Consider the following 19,978-nt stretch of genomic DNA (forward strand, 5'->3'; position numbering starts at 1 on the left):
CGGGTTGATACTCTTCATGGGCTTGAGCAGGGTCGTCCTCATCGTCCACCCCATCGCCGCGGGGGAAACCGGGAGGACTACGGGGCCCGTTGACCATCAAGACTTCCGCCGCCGGATCACTGCTATCGCACTCGGATGCAGTCTCTACGGAGCCAGTCGAACAGGCCGTAGAGAGATTCGTCGGGCTCGATAGCCGCGACTTGGGTGGTGGCCGATTGGCGAGCCACTGCGTGTCTCACCCATCGCTGGAGCCTCGACCGACCGGAGCGCTTGCGCTGGCGAGAGACAGGGAGGGAGGATGGCGCAGGAGTCGACCGGTACGGGGTCGACGGTTGTCGCAGCAAGACACCGCGGACACACGCCCGAAAGTGCGTTGCCCCGCGGACGGGGAGCGCGTCGATGTCGAGTGGTGCCTCCTGGAGCCAAGCGGAGTCGTCGGCGATGAAAGTGAGCGCACCGAGACGAATCTCGTGGCCTTCGACCTGAGCTCCACCGGAAACCATGATGAAGGCGATCGGACAAATTGCAACTTCTCCAAAAAAGTCGCTAAGACACCTGCCCCACGGTGGGCGCCAACTGTCGTGGTTCTAAGTCTGACAGTAGAATGGGGGTAGGTATTGAGAGGCAAGATCCTAGCTATGGAGCAGTTGTAAAGACACAAGATGTACGAGTTCAGGCCCTTCTCGGAAGAAGTAATAGCCCTACGTCTCGGAGCCCGGAGGCGGTCGACTGGATTATGTGTGTATAGGTTACAAGAGTGCGCACCCTTTACACTGAGGAGGGGGTGGCTTATATAGTGATCGCCAGACCCCTCCGGCCCTCAGTAATGCGGGGTTTAAAGTACATTAAGTCTAGGCGTTACTGGTAACGTCTTACATAAAGTGTTCTAAATGCCATAAAGACTACTTAATTACAGACCATTTGGATGCAGAGTGGCTCTTGATCTCCTGATGGTCGAGTGAGTCTTCATGGTCGAGTCCTTCGGGTTGGTCGAGTGAAGTCCCTCTTGGTCGACTGGAAGGCAGTTTCTTCTGAGGGTGTCCTTGGGCAGGGTACTTAGATCAGGTCTATGACCCTACCCTAGGTACATGTCCTCATCAACTAGCTCGTTGATCAATAGATGGTTACGGTTTCCTGACCATGGACATTGGATGTCATTGATAACGGGATCACATCATTAGGAGAATGATGTGATGGACAAGACCCAATCCTAAGCCTAGCACAAAGATCGTGTAATTCGTATGCTAAAGCTTTTCTAATGTCAAGTATCATTTCCTTAGACTATGAGATTGTGCAACTCCCGGATACCGTAGGAATGCTTTGGGTGTACCAAACGTCACAACGTAACTGGGTGACTATAAAGGTGCACTACAGGTATCTCCGAAAGTGTCTGTTGGGTTGGCACGAATCGAGACTGGGATTTGTCACTCCGGTTAACGGAGAGGTATCTCTGGGCCCACTCGGTAGGACATCATCATAATGTGCACAATGTGACCAAGGAGTTGATCACGGGATGATGTGTTGCGGGAACGAATAAAGAGACTTGCCGGTAACGAGATTGAACAAGGTATCGGCATACCGACGATCGAATCTCGGGCAAGTACAATACCGCTAGACAAAGAGAATTGTATACGGGATCGATTGAGTCCTTGGCATCATGGTTCATCCGATGAGATCATCGTGGAACATGTGGGAGCCAACATGGGTATCCAGATCCTGCTGTTGGTTATTAACCGGAGAACGTCTCGGTCATGTCTGCATGGTTCCCGAACCCGTAGGGTCTACACACTTAAGGTTCGATGATGCTAGGGTTATAAAGGAAGTTTGTATGTGGTTACCGAATGTTATTCGGAGTCCCAGATGAGATCCCGGACGTCACGAGGAGTTCCGGAATGGTCCGGAGGTAAAGATTTATATATGGGAAGTCCTGTTTTGGTCACCGGAAAAGTTTCGGGTTTTTTCGGTAACGTACCGGGACCACCAGGAGGGTCCCGGGGGTCCACCAAGTGGGGCCACCAACCCCGAAGGGCTGCATGGGCCAAGTATGGGAGGGGACCAGCCCCAGGTGGGCTGGTGCGCCCCCCCCACAGGGCCCAAGGTGCATGGAAGTGGGGAAGGGGGGCAAACCCTAGGGCAGATGGGCCCTAAGGCCCACCCTAGGTGCGCCTCCCCCCTCTCCCCTTCTGGCCACCACCCAGATGGGATCTGGGGGCTACCGCCACCCCTGGGGAGGGAACCCTAGAGGGGGCGCAGCCCCCTCCCCTCCCCCTATAAATACTTGAGGTCTGGGGGCTGCCCAACACACGAGAACCTCTCCCCATTGGCGCAGCCCTACCTCTCTTATTCCTCCTCTCCCGCGGTGCTTGGCGAAGCCCTGAAGGATTGCCACGCTCCTCCACCACCACCACGCCGTTGTGCTGCTGCTGGACGGAGTCTTCCTCAACCTCTCCCTCTCTCCTTGCTGGATCAAGGCGTGGGAGACGTCACCGGGCTGTACGTGTGTTGAACACGGAGGTGCCGTCCGTTCGGCACTAGGATCTCCGGTGATTTGGATCACGACGAGTACAACTCCTTCAACCCCGTTCTCTTGAACGCTTCCGCTTAGCGATCTACAAGGGTATGTAGATGCACTCTCCTTCCCCTCGTTGCTGGTTTCTCCATAGATAGATCTTGGTGACACGTAGGAAAATTTTGAATTTCTGCTACGTTCCCCAACACAACAATGTACTCAGCCTCTGCAGTAGACAGTGATACGCAGTTCTGTTTCTTCGAGGACCAACAGACCAAAGATCGTCTGAGGAAATGACAAGTACCATATGTTGACTTGCGGTCCACACGATCACCAGCATAGTCAGAGTTAGAATCTCCAATGAGATCAAAAGTAGAGCCCTTGGGGTACCATAATCCTAGTGTTGGTGTGTGAGCTAGATATCGAAGAATATATGCTTCACAACCTTATGGTGTGATTCCTTCGGTGCAGCTTGAAATCGGGCACACATGCAAACACTAAGCATTATATCTGGCCTAGATGCACATAAGTACAATAACGAACCAATCATGGAGCGGTATACCTTGTGATCGAAGTCAATACCATTTTCATTAGTGCATAGATGGCCATTTGTGGGCATAGGAATTTTGACGCCTTTGCAATCTTGCATGCCGAATTTCCTCAGAACTTCCTTGAGGTATTTCTCCTGAGATATGAATATGCCATTGTGCTATTGACGAATTTGAAGACCTAAAAAGAATTTCAACTCTCCCATCATAGACATTTGATATTCTTCACTCATCATATAGGCAAATTCATCACTATAACGTTGGTCAGTACAGCCAAAGATAATATCATCAACGTATATTTGGCACACAAATAGTTCACCATCATAAGATTTAGTAAAGAGAGTAGGGTCGAGTGAACCGGGTGTGAAGCCATTCTTCATGAAGAATTCCTTCAAAGTGTCATACCACGCCAAGGGGCCTGCTTGAGGCCATACAAGGCCTTATTGAGTCTGAAGACTTTGTCAGGATTCTTTGGATCTTCAAAACCTGGGGGTTGAGCAACATATACTTCTTCCTCAAGCTTACCATTGAGGAATGCACTTTTCACATCCATTTGTTGTAAGATAATATTATGATGGTTAGCATAAGCAAGCAATATGCGAATAGCCTCAAGTCTAGCAACAGGTGCAAATGTTTCATCGAAATCAATTCCTTCAACCTGTGTGTAGCCTTGAGCTACAAGTCGTGCCTTATTCCTCACCACAAGGCCATTTTCATCTTGCTTGTTGCGGTAGATCCACTTTGTGCCAATGATATTATGCTTGCGAGGATCTGGATGTTTGACCAGTTCCTAGACATTGTTGAGCTCGAACTGATGTAATTCTTCTTGCATGGCCTGAATCCACTCAGGCTCCAGAAATGCTTCATCTACCTTAGTGGGCTCTGTAATAGAGACAAAAGCATAGTGCCCACAAAATTTAGATAAATGTGAAGCTTTTGAGCGTGTGAGGGGACCTGGCGCTCGAATGTCATCGATGATCTTTTCCACTTGCACTTCTTTTGCAATGCGATGATGAGCTGGTTGTCGTTGAGGAATTTGATCAGCATTATCTTCAGCACCATTTTCTTCAGCATTTTCATCAGGTGCACCAGCTCGATTTTCTTCACGTTCTCGAATGAATTCTTCAACAGATTCTTCAGTAGGAATAACATCCTCAGTAGCCTTGAACTTGATAGAATCCTCAGGTGTTGGTTCATCTATCACAGAAGGTAGGTGCTCTCTTTGCGAGCCATTAGTTTCATCGAACCGCACATCTACAGTTTCAACAACCTTGTGAAGAACGTTGTTGAAGACTCTGTAGGTGTGCGAGTCCTTTCCGTAACCAAGCATAAAACCTTCATGTGCTTTCGGTGCAAATTTAGCATTGTGATGAGGATCTCTAATCCAACATTTAGCACCGAAGACTTTGAAATAGCTCACTTGGGTTTCTTGTCAGTGAGGAGTTCATAGGCAGTCTTCTTGAAGAATTTGTGAAGATATACCCGATTGATGATGTGGCGCGCAGTATCAATTGCATCAATCCAAAAATGACGAGGCATTTTGTATTCATCAAGCATAGTGCAAGCCATTTCAGCGAGGGTTCTGTTCTTGCGCTCCACGACGCCATTCTGCTGAGGAGTATAAGGAGCAGATAACTCATGAGTAATATTCATCAAGATAGCCATCAAGACCGGAATTCTTGAACTCGGTCCCATTGTCAGTTCTGATGTGCTTGATCTTCACACCAAAGTTGGTTGAAGCCCTCGAGGAAAATTGTTTGAAGATTTCCTGCACTTCATGTTTGTAAGTGACAATGTGTACCCATGTGTAACGAGAATAGTCATCAACAATAACAAAGCCATATAGAGATGCATCATTTGAAACAGCAGAATAATGATTAGGACCAAAGAGATCCATGTGAAGCAATTCAAATGGACGAGTGGTGGTCATGATAGTCTTCGTTGGATGCTTGGCCTTTGTCATCTTTCCAGCTTCACAAGCTCCGCATAAGTGATCCTTGAGGAATTTGACATTCTCAATGCCAATGACATGCTTCTTCTTCGCAAGCGTGTTCAGATTCCTCATGCCAGCATGACCAAGTCGTCGATGCCATAGCCAGCCTTCTGAAGCTTTTGCAAGTAAGCACACGGCTGGTTGTGGTCCTGTAGAGAAATCAACAATATACAGATCTCCTCTCCTAAAGCCTTCGAAGACTTTGGAATGGTCAGATTCCATGATCACAACACATCGATATCTTCCAAAGACAACAACCATATCAAGATCACAAAGCATTGAGACAGACATGAGGTTGTATCCTAAGGACTCGACAAGCATGACTTTGTCCATGTGTCGATCCTTTGAAATTGCAACCTTACCTAGACCCAATACCTGACTTTTGCCTTTGTCAGCGAAGATGATGTGCTTCAGATGTGACGGTGTTAAGGGAGCATCCATCAATAGGTTCTTGTCACCAGTCATGTGATTTGTACATCCACTATCGAGAACCCACTCGTTGACTTTGGGCTGATCATCCTGCAAATGAATTAGTGCAACTTACGATCTCATATACTTCATCAGTGAAGAATATGATATCAAGTTCATCAGATGAATTTCATCAAGCAATAGCACAGATAAGCAGTGTGAGGACGTGTGAAATGAAAGTTCATTTCATCATGATTCGCCTGCGTCCTTTCAGGCATTTTGTCAGGCCTCCAGCAAATTCTTCAGACGTTAAGGCACGTCTGGAGACCTGACCCTGCATAAGAGATTAGTTCTTTTTCTTCACCACCCACATCGGAAGGGGTGGCAAAGAGTTCATCACTCTGCGAGCACCATATGAGAAAGGTGGCATAGAAGCCAATCCATTGCGTTTCACATAAGAGGGGTTAGGGTAAGCATATGAATAAGCAAAGAAGTTCTTCAAGGACTTATGGACATAATGATTTGAAGAATAATGTGCATATTCATAGCCCTTAGCTCTACCCTGCGAAACAGAATTGTTAGCACGATGATAGTCATATGAGGACTTTGATCCATTTGAGGAATTTGATCCACGTGAGAAATTTTGTCCTTATGAGGACTTGGATCCATATGAAGAGTTTGATCTGGGGTTCCTATTCTTCACAGGTGGTGTCATGAGGACATTCACCTGAAGACTTTCAACATAACTTTTGGGAACCCAGACTTTCTTCATAGGGGAACCGTTCCTGCAGTTAGTGCCAACATATCTAGCAAATACTTCGCCATTCTGATTTTCGAACAGTTTATAGTTGGAGTCAAATGACTCATCAGAAGAATGAGGAGATTCACATGTAAAGCCAGATAAGTTAGATGGATCAACTGGAGGTCCCTTTGCAGCAACCCATGAGGTTTTGGGGTACTGCTCAGGCTTCCAATATGTTCCATCAGCATTGAGTTTCCTCTCAAAGGCAATACCCTCTTTCCTAGGGTTTCTGTTGAGGATCTGCTTTTTGAGCACATCATAAAGAATCTGATGCCCTTTGAGGCTTTTGTACATGCCTGTCGTGTACAATTCCTTCAGCCCTGCATCATTAGTAGTACTAGCAATGTCCTCAGATGAGGAATTAGTGATAGCAGAGGTAGGTGAAGAATTTGTAACAGTTGAAGCATTTGAACATTCAGGTGAAGAATTAGCAGATTCATGTTCAATGCACTTTAAGCATGGAGAACAAATTCTTCTTGAGTAGCGTTGATTTGTTGAGCAAGTAATGAATCGCGATCCTTCTGAAGATCTTCATAACTCACTCTTAGCTTCTCAAGATCTTGCTTTCTTTGAAGAAATTCATAAGAAAGCTTCTCGTGATCAGATAAGAGAGTGTTATGATGACTTTGAAGATTGTCAAACTTAGACTGAAGTCTCTGAAGATTTTCAGTTAAGTCTTTAGTGCGGTCCATTTCATCATCCAACATATCATCACTTTTGTCTAGCATGTTTTGAAGTTTTTCAATAGCCTTTTGTTGTTTCACAACAATCTTAGCAAGTTTAGAGTAACTAGGCTTAAGATTTTCATCAGATTCATCCTCACTAGATTCAGAGGAGGGGTATTTTGTTACCTTGGCACCCTTTGCCATGAAGCAATAGGTGGGAGCGTAGTCATCATTGTCTTCGTCAGCCTTGTTGGTGTTGCCATTTTCTTCAGAGTTGAAGATAGACTTGCTGACAAATGCGGTAGCAAGAGCTAGACTTGCCACACCTGACTCAGACTCCTCGGATGCCTCCTCTTCCTCATGTTTCTCAGATTTAGCTTCAGAGTCCATTCCTTGCCAATGAATGCCCGAGCCTTCTTGGAGCTGCTCTTCTTGTGAGATGAAGACTTTGAGGATTTTGATGATGAAGATTTTGAAGATTTCTTCTTCTTCTTAGCGTCATCAGAACTGTAATCCTTGTATTTCTTCTTCTTTAATTCCTTTTCCATTGAGGACAATCCTGAATATAGTGACTAGGTTTCTTGCATTTGTGGCAAAGTCTTCTCTTATAGTCACTTGATGAGGAATCACTGCTTCTTGAGGATTTTCCAAAGCGACCACGTCTTGAGAACTTCTAGAACTTCTTGACGAGCAGTGCAAGCTCTTGGCTCAATTCTTCAGGATCACCAAGGCTACTACCAGAGTCTTCACATTCAGATTCAGACACAGCCTTGGCCTTCAGGGCACGTGGTTTGCCATAGCTTGAACCATAGAGATCTCTCTTTTCAGCAAGCTGGAACTCATGAGTATTTAGCCTCTCGAGGATATCAGCGGGATCTAGTGACTTGTAATTAGCTCGCTCTTGAATCATCAGTGCCAGAGTATCAAATGAGGAATCTAGCGATCTCAGCAATTTCTTCACCACCTCATGGTCGGTGATGTCAGTGGCGCCAAGCGCTTGAAGCTCATTTGAGATGTCAGTGATGCGATCGAAGGTTTGCTGAACATTTTCATTGTCGAGTCTTTTGAAGCGGTTGAAGAGATTGCGAAGAACGTCAACACGAGAGTCACGTTGAGTTGAGACTCCTTCGTTTACTTTGGAGAGCCTATCCCAGATAAGCTTAGCAGTTTCCAAAGCACTCACTCTACCATACTGCCCTTTACTCAGATGACCACATATGATATTCTTCGCTTGAGAATCGAGTTTCTTGAATCTCTTCACATCAGCAGCATTCAGAGAAGGTGTGACTGAGGGAACACCATTTTCCACAACGTACCAGAGATCGTTGTCAATTGCTTCAAGATGCATTCACATCTTATTCTTCCAGTAGGGGTAGTCCGTGCCATCGAAGGTAGGACACCCAGCGGAGACCTTGATCATACCTGCGGTCGACATAACTAGAACTCCAGGTGGTTAAACCAAAATCACGCAGAACAAGGGAGTACCTCGCTCTGATACCAATTGAAAGTGCGTTATATCGACTAGAGGGGGGTGAATAGGCGATTTTTATGAATTCTTCACTGAGGAATTTGCTGGTGAGGAAATTCCTTAGCGAAGAACTACTAGCAGCGGAATAAGTACTCAGAAGTAAGCATAACAGGATACAGATATAGTCATCATGATGAAATGAAGACAAGCACAGAGTACAGGAAGCATAAACACATGATAACACAAGATGAAGACAAACAGACTGAAGAAATTGAACTGAGGAAATTGAGAAAGTCTTCAGTCAAAGTCTTCAAACACAGATATGAACAATCACTCAACACAGTAATGAGGAAATGAAAGAGTTGAGGAAATATAACCAGTAAGGTTGGTGAAGACAATGATTTGGTAGACCAGTTCCACCTGCTGTCTCAGTTGTACGTTTGGTTGGAGCGGCTGAGTATTTAAACTTGAGGACACACAGTCCCGGACACCCAGTCTCTGAGCACGCATCTCAAGACACCAAGTCCTCACCGTATTCTCCTTGAACTAAGGTCACACAGACCTCGTCCAATCACTCGTGGTAAGTCTTCAGGCGACTTCAAAACCTTCACAGACTCGGTCACTCGGTGATCCACAATTCCTTTTGGATGCTCTAAACCATGACGCCTAACCGTCTGGAAGAAGCACAGTCTTCAAAGGTAACAAGCATCGGATCCACGCAGGATCAATCTCTTCAGTGATGCTCAATCACTTTGGGTTTGTAGGTGTTTGGGTTTGGGTTTTTCCTCACTCGATGATTTTCGCTCAAAGTCCTCGGAGGATGGGTTGCTCTCAAATGACAAGTGTCAGTTTCTCTCAGAGCAGCCAACCAACTAGTGGTTGTAGGGGGCGGCTATTTATAGCCTAGGGAGCAGCCCGACATGATAAGACATAAATGCCCTTGTCTGATATGACCGTTAGGTGGATAAGATATTTTGGGACAGCTGGCGCGCAACACAGCAACGGTCGGAATTTTGACTCTCAAATTCCTCAGGGCTATCATGTTCTTCACTGTGTAGGCAATCCGCACTGGCGAATTCCTAACTCTTCAGTCAGAACAAATTCCTCAGCGACCAGAAGAACTTCGTCTCTTTCACTGAAGAAAATTGACTGAATTGTATGAGATTTCCAAAGGCTTCACTCGAAGGATTTGGTAGGTTTAGGATTTTGAGTTGAGCATCACATGGAAATTTTTCCTTAGTATTTCCTCGACCCCTTTAACAGTATGGTGTTTCCTATGACTCAAGAAAGAGAAAAACAAAACTATGAAAACGAAAGTCTTCAAGCTTCATATTCCTCGCATGAATATCAAGTCTTCACGGATACACCAATTTCTTCACATTCAAAGTCTTCATGAAAGTCTTTAGGAATACCAAAATCTTCAGTCGAAGATATTCATTTTTAGGGGTCAACTTTCTCTGTAAATATCAAACTCCTCATAGACTTATAGACCTGTGTACACTCACAAACACATTAGTCCCTTAACCTATAAGTCTTCAATACACCAAAATCACTAAGGGGCACTAGATGCACTTACAAGAGATATCAAGGGCACAATTATTTTCTCTTCATGCAGGCAGTTTTTTTCATGTAGGGATGCACTAGAAGCAGAATTGAGTGCTTGCATGGAAGGATTGTCGTTTGCAATGCATAGAAGTGATCTGTCGGTTGAGATAGAGATAGACTCTATTGTTGCAGTGCAGTTGATCCAGGCCAAAGAAGTTGATCGTTCGGTCTAGTTGTCGTTTATTAGAGAGATTAAATATCTTATGTCCCTCCGTGATTCTTGTATTACTCATGTAAAACGTAGCCAAGATAAGGTGGCGATAGCATAGCTAAATTTGCTCATTTAGAAGGTAAAACCATGACTTGGTTTGGTTTAGGTCCTTTGGTTGCTATGGAGTTAGCTACGATTGATTGTAAGGATCTTGTGAGTTGAGCAATACAGTATTTCACCCAGAAAAAAAGCAACTAAAAGCAGGCGCACTTGTCTCTTGAGTAAGCGAACAAAGTCATTGTAAATGGGCCAACTCAGCTCGCACGCCCTTGTGCGTTTGGGTAGCAGTTTGACACAATTATGGTCTAATAGGATTTCAATGAAATCACTAGTTAGAGGGTACCCTTTGCAAAGGTCACTCTCACTCCTCTCAAGGTGACAAGTGACACACTGCATGTGCAATACTTGTCGCAGCCTTGTAGTTCTGTGCTTTTTTGTACATTCATTTAAAAAAATATTTTATCTCTTGAACGTGGCGTCCAAATCACGAATCATTTTCACCATTGCATTTCTTGCATCGAGGTCATCGAAACAGGATCCTATGTTATTAGCTTTGGAAGAATATATTTTTTCCCAGAAAACCCGAAAAACGATAATTGAAAAAACCGAAAACAAAAAATGAAAGCTGTAGAAAACCAAAAAAATAAAAACCCGAAAAAATACTGGAAAATGGAAGCACATCTATTCTTTTCCCCTTTTTGGAAGCACAATTGTGTTTATTGCTTTCCGGGAAGCACAACTATGTTTTCATAGCGATGAAAACACTTTATTAAGCTAAGATAGTATCAGGAATACAAATAATATCAGGTTTATTAACCAACCACACATGCCATCCACGAGGTAAAGTTGTCACCGCCTTCTCCAAGGTGTGAGCTTCAACGTTCATGCTTCATTTCTCATGGAGAACTTCCACAGATGCAAAGGAATTCATATGACTCTTGATCTCATGAATGATAGCAGCTGATGCCCCCAAAAAAAATCCCTCAAATGATTTACTGTAGCCGTACAATCTGTAGCGATGATAACCTTGTTTCAAGTCAGATCAAGAGCTAAAGACAGAGCCTCATTGGTGGCCACCGCTTCAAGTATCTCGGAGTCAACTATCTCTGGAATGGATATACCAGAAGAACCCATATAATTTCCCATCTCATCTCGGTTAATAACAACTATTGCTCCTCCTTCCACACTATGAGTGACAACAACGTTCACATGTATCTTTGCAACTCCCGGTGGTGGGAATGTCCATTTTGCACCCGGTTGAGGTTCAGGAACATGCACTCGTCCTTGTGGCTTCTTCGTCACTTCAGCAAGATCAACAAGATAATTTGTGATGAATGTATAAGTTGTCAGAGGTGACTCAACTTCTCCTCATGTATGATCTTCCTTCGCGCCCACCAAATCGTCCACAAAGCAACAAGTAATTTCACAAAATCCTCACCATTCACTGAGTCATGAATTTCCAACAACCATAGCCTAGTATCATCATGCATGCATGCAATTAGGTGTTCCAGTAATTCTTCATCAACAAGAGACCAAACACATTTCGCCATAGTGCATTCAATCAGAGCAAGCTTCTGTGAATTTGCTGCTATGTTGCATACTGGACAAGCATACTTATTTGTCATTTTTCGGTGGTGTCTCAAAGTTTATGTAGGAATAGAATTTTTTGCGAGCCTCCAAGCAATTTTTTTAAGCTTTCGAGGAACCTTGAGTTTCCAAAGCGGCCTCCAATCGCGTTTTTTATCTTCCATGTTTGAACTTTCTACCTTACTGGACAGCCAATCTTCTCTTCTCATCTTCGTTTCAGCTAGTAATCTATATGCAGAACGTACCGTGAAACACGCCGATGTCTCAGAATGCCATGCACAACTGTGCTTTTCACTTCTTTCAAGAAACACAGTTGTGCTTTCACCATGAAACACAACTGTGCTTTTCCTCGCACAATGCTACAGATAAGAAATAAAATAAAATCCTTCTTTTAGAAAACATAGAGAAAACCAAGCCAAATCCAAAAACCTGAAAAGAAAACAAAGCGCATACAGAAAAGAATGTGTTGTCGTGGGGTGGGCCAACATGTGACACGTGGCGGCGCACGCTGCGTAAACCCCGAAGCGGCACCCGCTTATTAATTGCTCCCAATTTTCAATAGAGAGATAGGTGAGCAAAGGCGCATCTCGCATGGGTTGGGCTTGGGCCAGTTATTTTGTCTCATATTTTATGTTTTTTACTTCCTTTGCTTTTTTTCATTTGGACATCAATATTGCACATACTGTGCGAGGGGCCACTAGGTTGCTTAGCACTAGTGCTGGCGCACATGAACTATGTCGCTAATTTCTGCCCATGCAGGACCCGGAGCTCATTTTGTCGCTTTGCGCCCAAATGCCGAGCAAACTTACTTTTTAAGTATTCATGAACATACTCGGGTTTGTAGTGATTTTTTTTTCTTTCGGGTTTGCAGTTTTGCAAGTGGTTTTAGTTTTGTTTTTTATAATGGTTTGAGTAGATCTCAGTTGACTGAGACTTAACCAAGTTTCAATTATATAAGTGGCATAGCATATAAAGAAAAAGAGAAAAAGTTTAAAATAATTTTTTTACATATCTCCACGTAATAAGATCTTATGAATGTAGCATCGACTGGGACTTGGTTCGACTGAGATTTAGCAATACCCTTTTTATAAACACACGAATAGATTTTTGGGGCAGCAGAAGTTAATTGCTCAGCACATAACCCAACAGGCGGGCCAAGATGGAACTCGCTCTGGCCTTTGGATCCTCTAGCGCCTCTCGGCTGCTGGGCGTTGTCTCTCTCTCTCTCTCTCTGGACTCTGGGCGTGTGTGCACACGGCACGCGGACAAGAAGAATACGATCGGCAAGTGAAGCGTACCACCACCAAAGAATCAGGCTCTGAAGCGTAACACGATCCTATGAATGGGAGGATGGATCGGGTCCTAGAAAGGCACTGTTCAACGTGCAGGCTCACAAGCCACGGAGCTGCACGCGTGCTGCCAGCAAACGTGAGCACAGGCAGAACGCACGTACTAGTGCCGTAGTACGTTGCGCGCGCGATGCGATGGCACGGCCAGCAAGCGACGCGACAAAGTCGCTTGTCGAGGAGCGGCGAGCGGCGACCGGGCGGGAGGGAGGGGCGCCGTCTGGCCATGACCATCCATGTCCATGCACGCGAGATTACGAATCACGAACAGGAGCATGGAGCCAAGAGGGCGCGCAGAGGTCGATACAGCGCAGCCGAGCAGGCGAGGTGTGGGCGCGGCGGACGGGAAGGGGCATGGTGGTTTCACCTTCGATGCAGGTGCATTTCCTTTTTTTTGTTCTTGACTTTTTTTTAGGGAATTTTTTTGTTCTTGATGAGGAGGAGATCGGTGTTTCGACCCTTGTTGGGCCAACGTGAGCCCGTGATTATATGATTCGTGGGCCTTCGGCTGGGCTGTACGATCTCTAGGGGGACCCTATTTGACGCAAGACAGGGCCGGCCAATGAAGCGAGAGGTGGCTACTGTGGGGATCGAGGTTTTTTGGGGAAAAAACTTGATTTTTTAATCTTTATTTTTATCTTTACCTCTTTACCTACTAATAAACCAGCTACTGCTTCTGGTCGTCCGTCGTGGTAGTTTTGCAAAAACGTCCCCGCGTTTCTTCGAAATCAACCTGCGGTCCTATTTTAAGTGGTTACCCAGGAAAACGTTTCGGTTTTACACAAAACTCCCTATCTTTTGGAGTATTCAACCCGTGATCCGAGCAGATTTGTAAAGGAAAAAAAATACGGCAGCAAACAGACCACGGGCGCTCGTCTCCTCTCCCTCTCGCCCACGAACTCCTCGCCGCCGCCGCCACCTGCACCGGCCGCTTCCGGCGACCTTCGACGCCGCGCAGCACGCCCCCCGAGCTCCTCACGGTCCGCGCCTCCCTCCCCTCCGACCAGATTCTCCGCTCCAGTCCTCTACCGCCCGCTTGCAACCCCACCCCCGTGGCTAGGGTTCCGGGCAGGGCTTCGCCGGCTCGTCTCCGGCGGCCCCAGGTTCGTTCCTCCTTCCTTCTTGGTCCCTCTCGCCTCCATCTTCCTCCCAGAACTTGGAGCAGAAGCCCGCCTCAGTGTTTCCCGTCGCACTTCTCACGTCCCTATGGGATCTCCTCCCCTCATCTCTTTCTCTGTGATTGATCTCAATCCGCCCCTCCCCTCGATGCTGTGTAGGGGATAGGTCGCTTCCGCGGTGGGGCGGGTGAGCTGGTAAGGCATACGCCCTTGCCGACGAGGAGTTCTCTCTCTAGGGAGAGAGCAGAGGGCATGCTGGACGCTGTTGCTGGTGAGATATGTGAGAATGAGAGAGAGAGCAAAGAGAGACGATGATTGCTGCACATTTAGATAGAGGGATTGATGGAACTGCTACTGGTCGCTGCTGCTAGAAAGAGAGAGAGAACAGAGATGAGAGACATGGTCCAACGCCTACTGATCTGCTCTTGTGGATAAGAGAGAGAGAGAGAGAGAGAGAGAGAGAGAGAAGTGTTGATTGCTTCACATTTATATAGATACTACTGATTGATGTATGATTGCTTCACATTTATATAGATACTACTGATTGATGTACATTTAGATAGAGAACGAGATGTAGCTTGCTACTGAAAGTTTTTGTTATTGCTATAGTCCCATCAATCAATGTAATAAATACTACCCAATTCATATCCAGATAATTTGCATCTGTCATATAGAAAAAAAGACATCAGTGAACCCTTTGTATTCTAATTGCAAGGTTAAGTAATCTTGTGTGTTCTAACTCTGCGATAATCTGCAGTTATTTGGCTCATCGTCGTATCGCAAGTTTCTGACATCGCTGTACACCGTTGACGTCGCCGGAAATCCGTCTGCACGTACTCCACTGTCCGCCGGAACTTTGTCCGACCTGAGGTACATACTACAGTGTAATCAATTTGCATCTTTCATCAACTACTACATAAGCTCTGAACAAGTCAATGCCTAAAACACCCCCCTGTCCTCATTACAAGATGCTCTTGAGGGAAAACAATAATTAGAAGTAGCGATCAAATGTGATAACTCTAGCTAAATTTGTATCTAGGAGGAACAGCTATTGTATGACAGAAAAATATAAGAAAAGGTAAACTAATCTCATGGTGATGGCACAGAGGTAATTATTTAATCGACTATTTTGGAAGTAGCAATAAAAGGTGATAAAGCTAGCTAAATTTTTATCTAGAAGAACAACTGCTGTATGACAAAGTTTTCATACCAGTGCTACATGGTTCCACTCTAAATCTCTGTACTTAATTGGTTAAAGGTTTGCATTAGTGGTTCAGACCAATGCTATATGGTTCCACTCTACATCTCTGTAGTTAATTGGCTTAAGGTATACATAATTGGTTGGCTCTGAAAATATATATGGCAAGTCTTCATATTATAACAACTTGAAAAGGTTCACAAAAAAATGGTACAGGAGTTGCAACAGTCTTGATCAAATATTTTGCATTTCTTCATAGAGGGAGTTCTGTATGTTCTTTAGTATATGCTCTGGGAGTCTGAACAATTTAGTGACTAGAAGGGTCATGACATTGCTTTTCCATGTCCTTCAGTTTTTCCATTCGAGTTGGCTACCTGAATTCCACTATGTTAATTCATTCTTGTGCAATTTCTCATTGGTGTTCATGTAATTGGCCTGCAGCCTTTATTAGCAGTGCCTAACATTTGATCAGTTCTCATTGGTTCAGACCAATGCTATATGGTTCCACTCTACCCTGGCTAGGCCCACGAGAGCCTGCAAGCCGGCGGCAGCAGGGATGGCCGGATAGAGCCGCATGGACTCAATGACTCAGAGGAGGATCGGAGGGGGTGGCCTGTACGTGGAGGATGATTCACACACAAGCTGGCACGCCCAACAAATGCATTAGTTTGGCTCTTGCACTAGAGAATGACAGATGGTGTATACTGACAGAGGGGGAGTAAGCCCTGTAACTTGATGCTTGCTTTATGTGTATACAACATAAATCCTCTTCCTATTATTTACTATATTATCTTGTCAGCAGAGAATTCTGCAGCATACTGTGCAAGATCTTTATTTACACCAACGAGGAGGTCCAGAAGATGAATTCGAAATCATCATGTACCCAAGAAAGGAGGAAGTTCCATGGATGGTGATTGTGCAAACAAGAAGGCACATCTCACACATCATGCAATTTAGATAACTAACTAACTAGGTATGTGAGTGCCTTTCAAAACTCTGCTATTGGTTAAATTGGTGTTGTTTTGGCCTTTTGGGTGCATCATATTTCCCTCCATGATGTCTTCTATGTAGTATTCAATTCTTCTTTACCGGGTTGCTGTTCCCGTTCAGTAGCGGTTGCACCTTCTACAACAGTGAGCCCGAGCGGCATCAGATTCAGATTGTGTAAGCGCCATTCGCACACCAAATAATTCGAATTTTGTGTTCTGATTTTCCACAACACTAGCTTTTCTATATACCCCTTTCAGTACTATGATACGCATGCATATCTCTTCGGTTCTCAAACAAGAACTGCATATCTTTCAGTTTGCATTGTGGATAATGTGCAATGTACGGTTGGTGTTGAAAGTATAAAGTGTAGGCAGATCAATATGAAAGTTTGCTTGGTTTTGATTCCAATCATGAATTTTTGATAATTAGAGAGAAGGATGTTGGGTAAAGATCTTTGCCTAGATCGATGTAGTCATATAGGCTGGGTTATCTTCTAGCAAAAGTATAGCAACAATTTCTTCTTTGCCTATTCCTCTTTTTTCTTTTCTGTTTCTTTCTTTTCTCAATGTTGAACTTACCTGTATGATGATTGTAATGAGCTACTCCCTCCGTTCCTAAATATTTGTCTTTCTAGAGATTTCAACAAGTGACTACATACGAGCAAAATGAGTGAATTTACACTCTAAAATATGTCTATATACATCCGTATGTGGTAGTCCATTTGAAAAATCTCTAAAAAGACAAATATTTAGGAACAGAGGGAGTAGATTGTAAAGACTGGACATTCTGGATTTAGAAGAATGCAATGATCAATTTTTTGTGCAACTGCAGATGCAATGCACAACGAAGCAAAAAATAGATAATCCTAGGCTCGATCTTTCCAATAGATACTTATTATGTCACTTTTCTCAATCTGTTTGGCATGTTTTATTATCTTTTTCTCTAGCCCATGAAGGTTTCGAGATGGAGGCCTGTGAGGAGGATTTCAGGGGAGATCATACTATGACTATGACAAGAGGCTGAGATTTGACTTGCACTGTATTGAAAAGCAGGTTCAGGAGCTCCAAGCCAATAAACGCCAGAGCTTTGAAAAAGATGTAAGATTTCTACTTTCTAGCTTTTTTCACAAAATTTGCTGTAGACTTTTATTCTGTATGGTAGTCGGGTTTGTTATAGGAATGAGCTATAGACCTTTTGTTCAATTTTGTTTGAGATAGAATACAAATTATGTGTGATATTCAAAGTTTATAGAGCATGACCACAGCAAAAAAAGGCGATCAACATAGGCAATATGTTTTCTGTTAACAATTCAATTTCTTTTTTTAATTCAATGCCTGAAATTATTCCAATTTGCAGTGCATACTTGCCGCTAATTAAGAACTACAGATATATGCTTTCACATGCAGTCATGGCTTTGCTAACATGTATGTGTCAGTTTAGAAATACCTCATATTGTTTCGATTCTTGGCTTCAGGGAAAAAGTGATAGATTGCAAAAATATTTATCTGTATAAGAGGATAGATGTATATTTATCTAAGAGGATAGATGTTCGTACTTGCAGAACTACAGTTTGCATTTCAGTCCATCATTCATTATTACTTGAGTATTTCTCATGTTTCGCTGATCTCCCAGGATTGTAGAAGCTTTTTGTGTGTTTTCTCACTGGAGCAGCTCTCTGCGCCTTATGAAAGTAGTTTGGCAATATGAGTGAGAAGTGTTGTATTGTTATGTTTTTTGTTAATTTCAGGGGAGAAGAGAACTCCAGTTTTGGCAATGTTCGTGATTCAGATTCACCATGATTGATACTGTACAATGCCATACAATATTTACGTATTCCCATCATGAACTATTTCATCCTATTTTTGTTTCGGTAAAGTACAATGTTCCTATTAAGCTGTAGTAGTTGAAATTTTGTGTACAGTCATGTAATTTACCATTGGAGACTTTACACATGTGTAAGAAAATTAAATAATATAACTGTCTATACATACGTGTAAAAATATTAAATACTATAAATGTGAAACTGCAGGATGCGTTAATATTTTATCATCATGTGACCTATTAATTTTGAACCGTCCGGCCACACATTTATTCCAAATCGCATATATGGCATCCGAGAAGGAAGAATCTGAGTGGGAAGTACTACACGACGATTCTTGAGAGGAACAAGTCGACGAGGACACCAATGATGATAACTCTATCGTCGTTCTGCACCCGGACAACATGGATAAGATGCAACTCTTTCTTGGCTGTGAATCGGTCGATGGTTGACAAGAACACCAATGGCGACACTCATTGTGGCTTTACACTCGGACACCATGGACATGTTGTAGCCTACTCTATTCTCCATAGATGCAAGGCTCAAGATACCACAACAGACGGTGTGGTCGATCATCATGCAGCTTAGCCAACGACCCATGACACGTCCAATAGAAAGCAAGGGACGGGTAGTTTGATCCTTAACGGTTTCATGTTTTCTCTCCAGTTGAAACGCACATGCTTTGATGGTGGCGCTCTCTCGAAGAAGGTAGCTAAAGTTTTTGGCAAGAGTCTATCCCATCTTTTATTGTATATCAATGTACTATTGATTGAGCAAACAGCAAAGCAAGGCAGAAGATGATGAACATGAAAATGTGGGTAAAAGGAAGTCCAATATTCTTTTTGCTACAAGTACAGAAAGGAGTGGGATAGAACCGTAAATTCTGGCATGAAGTAGGATGAGTATGCTATTGTCGTGTAGTGCAAGCCTGGGTGGTTGGGAGATGATGCACACGGACCTGTGGAGACGATGCGATCCTCCAAGGCGGAAGCTCATCAAACGGATAGGGTTAGCTTCAAAGACGAAGAAGTCCGGTGCTTTTCCCCTGCCGGACATCCTTAATGCCGTCCATGCGGTTTAGAGCTTGCAAAGTGTAATTTTTCTCTCCCGTTGCAACGCACGGGCTCTTTTGCTAGTATATTAAAAAACTTGGAACATTTTGTGAAAACTAAAGGACATTTTTCGGAAAAATGTGAACAGACTTTCATTTCCTAGGAAAACACAATCATTTTTTGAGAAGGCAAACATTTTTTGAAAATTTTGAATTTTTTAAAAAGGTAAAATATCTAAAAATTAAATTATTACACAGTTTCATTTTCTAGGAAAACACAATGATTTTTTTGATAAGGCAAACATTTTTTGTAATTTTTGATTTTTTTAAAAGGGAAAATATCTTAAAAATTAAATACTTATGAAAAACTAGGAGTTTTAAATAATTTGAAAATTTATAAAAAACGCAAAAAAAATTTAAAATTTCAAAGCATTTTCTATTTTTTTGAAAAAATAATATAAATAAATAAAAAGTAAGCATGAAAACCAAACCAAAACTTTCCAGGAGGTTCCAAGAACCGGGTCTACCCCTAAACGGGCCTGCCTAGAACACTCGCTATTTGAGCTATCTTATCTTATTATGTGTTTGCTCGCCTATTCGATGCAACGAGCGTCAAACAGGAAACATCGATCTCTGGACGTGTGCACAACTACTACCACC

General features: G+C 43.7%; 1 long non-coding RNA gene across 6 annotated transcripts; it reads left to right on the forward strand.

Annotated features, from left to right (window-relative positions):
- Nucleotides 1-13,897: 13,897 nt before the first annotated feature.
- LOC119291105 lies at nucleotides 13,898-18,775 on the forward strand. 6 transcript variants are annotated; one of them, XR_005142209.1, is made up of 7 exons: nucleotides 13,898-14,245; nucleotides 15,018-15,130; nucleotides 15,931-16,176; nucleotides 16,258-16,431; nucleotides 16,530-16,622; nucleotides 17,395-17,545; nucleotides 18,081-18,290. It is a non-coding gene; the product is annotated as an uncharacterized LOC119291105 (long non-coding RNA). The 6 variants fall into 6 exon arrangements; XR_005142207.1 differs by having other exon boundaries at nucleotides 13,905-14,245; nucleotides 15,900-16,176; nucleotides 16,261-16,431; XR_005142210.1 differs by lacking the exon at nucleotides 18,081-18,290 and adding an exon at nucleotides 18,478-18,775 and having other exon boundaries at nucleotides 13,913-14,245; nucleotides 16,261-16,431.
- Nucleotides 18,776-19,978: the final 1,203 nt, after the last annotated feature.

This window comes from Triticum dicoccoides, chromosome 4B (genome assembly GCF_002162155.2).
Source record: "Triticum dicoccoides isolate Atlit2015 ecotype Zavitan chromosome 4B, WEW_v2.0, whole genome shotgun sequence".
In the NCBI taxonomy this organism is placed as follows: Eukaryota; Viridiplantae; Streptophyta; class Magnoliopsida; order Poales; family Poaceae; genus Triticum; species Triticum dicoccoides.